We start from the raw sequence: 8,530 nt of genomic DNA on the forward strand, positions 1-8,530 counted from the left end.
TCTGTCCAAGCCTACTGGCAGTGGAGCAACACTAAAGATGAAACTAAGAATTTGATGACTATACTTCTTGTGCACTTATACGCACCTCAACCCCAATCGAAACAATTGTGTTGACTTGGCTTGGATGTGTGTTGATCGACCAAGAGTATGGCAGATTCTATATCTTACAATCAAGCTAGTGTGAAGCCAAGATGAGATGAGAGTTGAACAATACTTCCGGAGGTGTTAGACTTGCTTTTCACGAACAAGGTCCTTTCAGAGACCTAGAGTTCTACTAGTGTGTCGCCAAGTGTTGTAGCGGCTATAACCACCCTTCAAAATTTTTCCTTAGCTTATTTTGGAGCCTCCCTACCAACCTTTCACAACACTTTGTCTTTCTTCATCAAGTACTCAAGCTTAAATTTTTTCCTCGCACAAAGGCAGCCTGTCAATCATAGTTGATCCATTCCCCTCATAGGTTGTCCAATCGGACTTGGTCTAGGTATAAGGTAAGTAGCTTCCCCTTGAAAATTGCACATTTCTATAGGGCAACCATCCTTCCCTCCAGAAATTGAGCAATCCTCTCTGGCAGCCTGCTGGGCTCCATGATTGCTGTTAGAAAATTATATATTACGGAGCAATGGAACACATATAATATTGCAGAAATATAAACACAGAAAACGCACAAAACAAGAGAGACACAGATATACGTGGTTCACCCAGTTTGGGCTACGTCCACCCCGAACAGCCAGTCCTTCCTTTCTATTATCCAGAAAATGAAGAGATACAACCTACAACAAAACCGCTGTAATATCCTTTGTTTTCTCTCACAGTCTCACCTCTATGTTTCTCGCTCACCGAATACACATCTATATCATAGCCTCAAATACAATGCCCTCATATAAAGAGATGGGTTGCCTTCTAGGGCAAAAAACCCTAAACTAAACATAAGTTCTACCGTCAGATCATCCGCCTGATGAACGGCCCAGATTGACTAGAAATTACTATACTTTTACAAGGCAATTTTACAGCTGTTTTTAGCTTCGGGGGCGCTGCCCCCGAAACCCCCCGCCAGGGGGGGGCTCACGGCAGCGATTATTTTACAGGCGGCGTTGCCGCCCCATTTTGAACTGGGGTCCAATATGCCGGTACTATAGAAGACAATCAGGCTCCACACCCAACAATTGCGCAATGCTGCCAGCCAACACTCCTAGTAGGATTTACAAAAATCTCCTTAGTAGGGCTGCTCAGCCAAGGATTTGCGCAAATCTGTGCAGCAATCAGCTGCTCTACCCAGAAATTGCACAATCCTCGTAGGTAGTTATCCTAATTCCCAAACAGGAATGCACAATTTTCCCAAGTAGTTGAGCAACTACATGCATGAATAGTCTGGTTGACCAGCTCCACCAGGGACGGAGGAGACTTGACTTGCATGCATGCATGACTTGCTCTTCCCATAATAGCAAGAGACAACATGCAAAATGCATCCCATGATTCAGGGAACTATTTTTAGCAGTTGGGGGTTACATGCAAAGTTGTTTTAGAAATTTCCCTCCAAGTGTCGCTTTTTCCTAGATTTGTAGCATGCGCGTCATGAAACCAAAATTATTTATTTGACGCATCAGAGCTCATTCATTCACATCGATCTTGGATCTTTGACATCCCACAACACATCTAGGACTCTTCGACACATCTGACTCAGCTATTCACGGCTAAGTGGCCTCAACTTGTATTTTTCAACATTTCTGTCACTTTCTGTGTATTCTCTTGTGCGAGTGTTGTTTGATTGATTTATTTGAATTCTTGTTGTCATTTTCATGTATACTAGCTTGTCCTATCTCTGTTTCAATTTTCATTGCTATCTCACTGTTGTCGCATGCATGAAATTGTTTTGCACCGGATGTTCGCCAAACCAACGAACTACCTCACCCACATGCATGTTGATCTGTTTGATTAATATTTCATTCACGTTTTGCATGAAATTTCAATCACTTCTACTATCACTTAGTGTCGCCATGCATTCATTGTCTTATTTTCTTTTAGTTGCCCGTCGGCGAGTTAGGCCAACCTTGGCTCAGGCTCTGCCTTCACCAAGGCTGCATTGCAAAATATAGGGAAGGAAGGCTCACCTTCATCTCCATATTTTCGCATTCCTACCTAGCACTGGCATCCAGGACTATTTTCTCATTTCTGGAGGACAGTGGCTACTTGGCCCAAGATATTGCACAAATCTATCCTTGGGATAATAGTCCTTCCCAGCTGGAATTGTGCACTGTGCAATCCCAGTAGCCAACTGCCTGAATGGATTGTGCATTTCATAGATCCAGTAGTTAGATCTACCTCGCAGATAGCCTAGACTACCTTTTACGCTATTCTAGCAGCCAGTCACCCAGCCTCCCAGTAAAATTTGCACAATCTTGCACATCCGTTTCCCATGTATGTTCTGTGTCCTTCCCCTGATTTGATTTGTTTTCATTGACATATTTCTTTCCATGCATGCTTCTTTCTTCCAGATATTTCAAGTGTTCATCTGTCTCAATTGCTTCCAAGAGAAAAGGATCACAGGACACTCATGGAGTTGCAACTGGAGCAGTACTTGAGCAGTTGTCCTCTAGTATGCGGATCTATGAAGATACGAAGTTGTATCTGGACAAGGACATCAAATTGAAGTGGAAAGAGGTTAATGAAACATTCACAGTAACTTTTGTGGAAGCCTCAAAGGCCATCAGGTGTACATGAACATTACGAGTTCGGCTTGTACCAAATTGCATCTACATACACTGCTTTCCCATGCGTGGACATGATTCACTGGATCTTCTCTCACACTGACCCTAAGATGATGACCTTGAGTAGTGTCGGTGGGATGAAGCTTGCAACCTTTTGGGCACAAGATTATGATGAGATGTATCAGATGTCAGAGCCCGTGACTGTCATGAGTCCTCCATTTAGCTTGCTCAATAGTAGAGGTAACTTCAAAGACATTATGAAGGATTGGGTAAAGGAGCTAGCTCGTTTTAAGATGACACCCAACTAGATCTATAAGAAAAAGATATTGAGGAAGGCATACCAATACTTGGTCATATTCGCATGTCGACTAAGTGGAAAAGCGAGCACTAAAACCTTTCCTCAGAGTTGGGTGATCGCATTGGACCAATTGGCTAGAGAAGGAAGACCATACAACTGGTCTGACATACTGGCTCATCAGTTGAAGGAACAAGTCATGAAGGCTCGACAGTCACCCGAGGGTATGCATGAAGATATTTACATTTCCACCTACATCCTAGATGCAATCTGTGCATAACATGAGTTCTTGGGCTCGGAGTGGGAATGGTCACTGGCAGAGACTGTTGTGAACACATATTTCAAGTTGTTGTCCAAATGCAGCTTTAGGGGAGTAATCATACGACTGTTCGACTATTTTGTCACCCTAGTGTACAGGTTGATATTTGAATAGGATCCACCCTGCATGTCAAAGGAAGCAATGGAGGCATTGTTAGGCATTGCAGATTGGTATGCCTCACCATATGACACTTTCACCCAAATGTTCAGTCCGAAGAAGCCTCTGCATGTTCTGCCAAAGATTTCCTTGGACGTACAGGTCATGCAAGAAGTATCTTATCACATCTCAGTAGGATTGACACCAAGACTGCAGTGGAAGAAGAAGGCACCTTGGCCCACTCTTCTGTTGTGGATTGGGTTATATGAGATCTGGAGTATCAAGCAAGCAGATGTCAATGAAGAACATATGAAGAAGTACCCATTCGACCTCCGAAGATTCAATCTGTATGACCCACATTTCATTGTGAGGGATCACTGCATGAGAGTTTAGCTCAACTGGATCCAGGGGGAATTTCATTGGGCCGAGGAAGACTCATGGAGGTATTGCTACAATTTCTCTTGAGCCAATGAACAGGTCAGCTTCGCCATAGAGTGGTTAGCAAAGCATCATCACGGAGAGCACCAACAGTGGTAGCAGTAGGAGTAGTAGCAGAGGTAGCAAAGCCAAGCATACCTGTGTGTGACAAAGGGAAGAGGAAGATTATCGACCACATGGAGGAGGAGAAAAGCGGCAAGTTTCGAGCAGATCCACTTTTAGAACAAGCAGCTATGCTTATTTAGGCAAAGAGGCAACAACATGACAATCACATCATGTGAAGGAATAAGGATAAGAAGAGAATGGAAAAATCAGAGAAGGAGTTGCATGAGTTGGGGGAGCAACTTCAAAAAGAACAATAGCTACACCAATGGGAGAAGGAAGTGCAGCAACAGTAGATACAACAAGGGGCGCATCACGTTCAGATAGATGAAGCAGTGCCCGTATAAGTATTTGATTCATCTTAACCACTGGCATCAGGTGAACAAGGTGAACCATCTTAGGGGAAAGACATTGCTCATGAGATAGAATAGATGCTTGAGAAGTTGGATGTAGACATAGAGTAGCAGGAGTTGGAATAGGACACCGACCTCACCAAAAATAGGTCGAATCACCCACTTCAATGCATCCAAATAATGAGCAAGTATCAAATGACCAAGGAGGCACTGAGATCCTTGGTGGTCAGTTAGAAGTAGAGGTGCACAACGTCTCCTTTGATGAATCTCATGACTGAGTTGTGCAATCTCACAGAGTACCACCTCCGGAGGACCAAACATCTCTTACGCAATTTGAAGAACAAGTGATCATGACTGATGTGCATAAGCATCCAACTACTTTGGCTGATGCAACTAGAGTGTATTCCAAAGCCACTAGCTCAAGTATTCATTTCTTCATAGCTGAGAATGAGCGAATGGCGAAGGAACTACAAGTGGCCAAGCAAGGAGGACACTTGGTGACAATGTCCACCTAAGCTTAACTGAAGAAGGCAATACTAGATGAAGTATTTTCCCTTGATATAGCTATGTGAGAATTGTACTCCAAGTTTGGTATTGTGCACGAAGAAGTCGTCCATGTCCATAGGTGGCAGCAACGATGTGCGATAAGAGCACGTATCTTGAAGAACATACATGCTGTTGTTGATAACAAGAAAACATGGACGATGAAGCACAAGGGAGCCCCACTTCACTTGCAAAAGATGATGAGGGCCAATGATGTCGAGATGAAAACACGTATTTAGAGTCAGATCTGGAACTATGAAGACCTACCACAACTCATCACTAACATACAGGCTTCCCATGCATGAGTATTCAAGAGCATGGATTTTATAGTTCACACTCATGCGATCCCGTCACTTGGGACTCTTACCCAGGCAAAGACAAAGAAGCATGTCAGATAGGAGCTTGACTCGTACTTCGGTGAGTTGATGCACACCACCATCAACCCAGACTTGTCAATCAATGAAAACATCATGTGAAAGTATGTTGCTGGTCCAGCCACATTGAATACAATGATGCACATGCTCTCAGATAAGTTGGACAAAGGAGAATGAGCAGTGTACCTGGATGTTATGGACACAAGGTTCAGGTTTCAAAACAAATGTCATGGTGGAATACACAGACACTATCAAGGACTACCAATCTTGGCATCAATATGTTACTATTCATCAACATGAGGATGTCAAGCAGTTGGAATTCTATAGTTGTCTAAGTCAGAACAATGTCTAGTTTGGATTTTTCAAGCCATTGTTCACATGGGTATATGTGCATTGTAATGTTGAGTCATTTCAAGTGTAATTCAAGTCTCAATAGTGGATGTAACAATCATATAGTAGATGAAGAGTCATGAGGGTAGCTGAATGGTCACAAAGGGGAATATCAAGGGTCACCCCACCCTTTGTTATAAATAGCCCCTCATAACTCATTGTATGGGCTTTTGGTCAGCCAATCTTCTATTAAGACTACCTCGAAGAAATATTGGATGGTATTGTAACATTGTTATAGACATTTTTGTGCCTTACAGCTATAAGCATGAAATGTCCATAATCTAAGGGATCCAAAGTCCCTAAACATGTTGTTCCTACCCCTAGAGGAACAAGGCTAACAAACCACAACAATTCACAGAAGTTCTCCACCAGAAACTGCTCAAAACAAGTCAATTCAGGATCAATTCAGTGGCTCCACTAGCTATTTGCGCTGAAATGCAAAGTCAACACTGGCTACCTGCACTGCAATGCAGGTAGAAGCACTACCATGGTGCGCTGAGCGAGAGTTGACAAATGGCAAGTTCATTCCAAGAGGTGTCAAGACCCAGGAAGCTTCCAGAATCTTCCTCAATGACACTTGCCTCAGTCAATTCGACTATGATGAGTAAGAGGTTCCCAATCTCCAAGTGGAAGCAAGAACCTCCAAGTGGAATCAAGAACTGACAGAGGGAGAGGACACTAGTCAGATCTCAAGCTGACTCATCCTCTCTCCAAACATCTATATATGGATCTCTCCTCCATGAGATCTAGGTGCTGGAATTTTGTTATTGCAAATAATTGCTGTTGGTTTGAGATTGGAATCATTGGGTGCTTAATGCTTTGAAGGGGGTGAAGATAGGAATTCCATTTGCTGGGAAGGAGATGCTGGATTGGAGCCCTCTGGGTTGTATCTCTTCCTGAACCTTGTTATTCATCAATAAAGCTATCTTGGTTTCTCCTATATACTGATGTATCTTTGATGTATGATTGCATTAGTATGTTTAGTTTATTCCTAATCCTGAACTAGTTATGAATATGAATCTATGTCTTTGTGTAGTGTTCTCTTCTTGTGATCTTGCAGAAACCTCTTGAAGCTGGGCGAGCGAGAAGGAAAGTAGTTGGGAACTCCCAAAGAGAAGAGAAACCGGATCGAGGGACAAATGGAAGACACCGATTAGTCCATCTATCTCTCTTCATTCTTAATTCATAAAGGAAGAATACTAGAATAGTTGTCTCTGTTTGTTGCTAAGGAACTGTCACACCTTAGGTGGATAGGATCGTCCTGCATAGGCATTTTTCCTCACAAAAAATTGGCGACTCCGCTGGGGAAATCTGTTTAGTCATTTTATTTGTGTTTCCATCATTGTTTGTTTCATAGACTCAACAGCAACAATCGAACTGCATCTGCTATTCTCATATGCAAAGTAGATAGCTGCTGCTTTGATCCAATCACTGGATTTGTCTATGATCTGAAAAATGGACTCACAAATGATTTGATGATCCTTTGTGATAGATCTTAGTACCCCCTCAAAGCATCCCTTTGATTGTACCTTGCTTGTTGCTTTGATTTGGCCTGAAACTGTGGATTAAATAACAAACTGTGACCTAGAACCCAGTGAGAAACTCTCGTTTCTCCTTCAGCGCAGACCCTGTGAAGAGGTTATGCATTTTAACGCAGGTCCCGTGAAGGCTACCTGCACTGAATGTCAAAACCCATGTGTTGAGGGTGCACTGATCCAGTTAGGCCTTGTGCAGCTGGGGTTCTCTGCTCTGTTTTGCCTTGTTTTGATCTCTGATTTTTGCAGCCTGTAACCAGCATAGGTACCTACCTGATAACTCCTTTTCTCTGCTTAAATTCCGCCTCCTTTTGTACAAAAAGACTGTGAGTTTTTTTATGTGTTTGTGGCGTCATTTTCAGTTTTACTTTGCAAGAGTGAAATAATCGTCCTGTAGCCCTTGATTCAGATCTATCGATTGTGATCTTAGGAGAGAGTTCATTGGCTGATTACAGTTGATTATACATTTACTTTTGCTTTTGGTTTGAGTTTGTCTCTTTTAAGTGTCGAAACAAGTGTTCATTTCGAAAATCGTTAAGTGTTGTAATCTCTTCTACCCTCTCTGATTTCGAGAAAGTAGACTCGTTTGTATTTTTCATTTAAAAGCAAATTCAAAGTTGTACAAAAAGCTTTCTTTGTAGGCATCAATATTAAGAAAGCGGAAAACAAACACCTGCATTGTGCATTTGCATCTTGATAGTTTGCATGCTTGATTTAGGAAAAGTGCATTAGAGTGTCCTGATTGCTCTTTGAGAAAAGATGGTGTCTTTCTTTTCCCTTTGTAACTAGGATTTTCATAGTTGAAAAGATATAAAGCTTGCTTATCATCTTTAGACTGCATTTAGGAATTGTATCATACATATCGTGGTGAACCTCAAAAGGAAAACTTCTAAAAAGATCAACCTAAAATAAATTGAATGAACTTAACAACGCTTTGCAACATAACGCACAACATAGAGGTCTAGGCTAGAGACGTGTTCCGGCGTCGTAAAGCCTGGTGACTGCCGATCTTGTTGATGGTGGGTGATTCCTCCTGAGGGACGATAGCGCCAGTACGGATTGTGCTCCCACGTACCGTCGAGTATATATTGGGAGACCCCTATAGGCATAAAACCTTTATCCTTAGGAAGCCGTGTCGGCCACCCTACTAATCACAATGCACTGAACACAACATTCAAGAAGATCGACCGCCCGTACCTTAAAAAGTATTCTGCGGTTTTGCGAAAAGTTTGGCACACCCTCTACCTAGAACTCCAAAGCAGTTCCTTTTGGCCTTTTTCAGACTCTATAATGGAAAAAGTCCATCCGAGCATTTGTCACTTCGGGCTCGTTAAAACATCGAAAGTGACTAGAGTCATCTTTTGCTTTTTCTCGACTCTT

Source organism: Pinus tabuliformis, chromosome 6 (genome assembly GCF_031772625.1).
Source record: "Pinus tabuliformis cultivar Carrire ecotype Pingquan chromosome 6, CPIR1, whole genome shotgun sequence".
NCBI classification, from domain to species: domain Eukaryota; kingdom Viridiplantae; phylum Streptophyta; class Pinopsida; order Pinales; family Pinaceae; genus Pinus; species Pinus tabuliformis.